We start from the raw sequence: 1,403 nt of genomic DNA, 5'->3' as shown, positions 1-1,403 counted from the left end.
GTTTTCGGTTTGTTTTGTTTTGTTGTTGTTTTTGTTTCCTGTTTGTTTGTTTTTTTTTGGGGGGGTCACCAGAGCTGTGTGTCCTTGAGCAAGATAAGAAGTGTTTCCCTTGCTCCAAAACAGGTCGCTGCACAAATACAGGCGCCCAGCAAGAGTGTATTACTGTTCTAGATTGCGCTGTTATAATTGAGGCGTCGTGGTGAAATCAGGCGTTCGTCAAATTAATAAAAATCAAATAAACCGTCATTTTTCTGCGCGCTGGGCAATGTTCTTTCGAATTTTCTTTATTTGGCTCAACACCTTCTAAACGTGAATCTATAAATAGCTTTCTCTCTGGACGTTTACCAAATGTACAGAAACATGCAAATTCACACTTTTCAAGGATACTCAAGCTTTGAAAATCACAAAACTTTGGCTGCCATATTTTAGCTTTTTTTTTCTCTGAAATCAGACGACAACCACCTCGTTAAATAGCTAATATCTCGACTTTTAGTAAAGATAGATGGATATTTTTTCCTTCAATAGCAAGACAGATGAACAAGCTTTAAAATGATGCCAGTAACTCCGAATGCTCCAAAATTGAGGAGCGCCCGATCCCACTGTATTGTTACAAATGATATTGTCAGATAAATCTTCCTACTGGGATCAGTAAAGTTATCTAGAACAGTTCATGTATTTGAATACACTGTCAAAGCCTCATATCTCTCGGTGGGCGTCATAAACTTGTCTTGCCAGAGATTTGTTCCTCTACTCGATTCTGTCCACTGTCCACCCACAAGAGGTACTGAAACCCAAAGAGGTTACATAGTGCTAGAGCTCGCAGTAGTGGCGTCACGCGTATAAAAGACATTGTAGATTCCTCCTACCCTACCACCAAGACGCTTCCACGCGAGTCTCGAAAAGCACACTACCGGCTGTTGAACTGCGCGTGTCTTGCCTTCACGCAGCCCCTGTTCGTTTACGTGGGGGGACATCACTGCCACAAACTCTTGTTCTAGATATAATATTATTATAACCTCTTTGGTTCCTCGTGTCGGCAACGCAGACCATCTAGTCATTCTTGGGAGGTGGAAGCGGAGGCAAGTTCACAAATGACTGGTCTCTGTCGCACAGTCGCACAGCACTATGTTACCTCAGAATTACAAAGCTCTATCTGCTCAGTACCTTGTTTTGAGAAATTTGACGTCAAAGATCTTAAGTTTCACAATATGTCAATTCTTTGAATGTCTTGTTAACGAATCAGAATAATACTACGATTTTGATAGAACAGATAGAGCATTTCATTTTTGATAAGTCGTCTTATAGTAACTCAAAACGGCTAAGAATGTCAGATAGAACTTTGTAATTCTGAAATAGACTAGGCTACTGGTCAAGGCATCTCCATCGAAAAGTGCTCACCCATC

Source organism: Aplysia californica, unplaced genomic scaffold (genome assembly GCF_000002075.1).
Source record: "Aplysia californica isolate F4 #8 unplaced genomic scaffold, AplCal3.0 scaffold00462, whole genome shotgun sequence".
Taxonomy (NCBI): Eukaryota; Metazoa; Mollusca; class Gastropoda; order Aplysiida; family Aplysiidae; genus Aplysia; species Aplysia californica.
The sequence above is the reverse complement of the archived record's forward strand: the minus strand, read 5'-3'. Positions refer to the sequence as shown.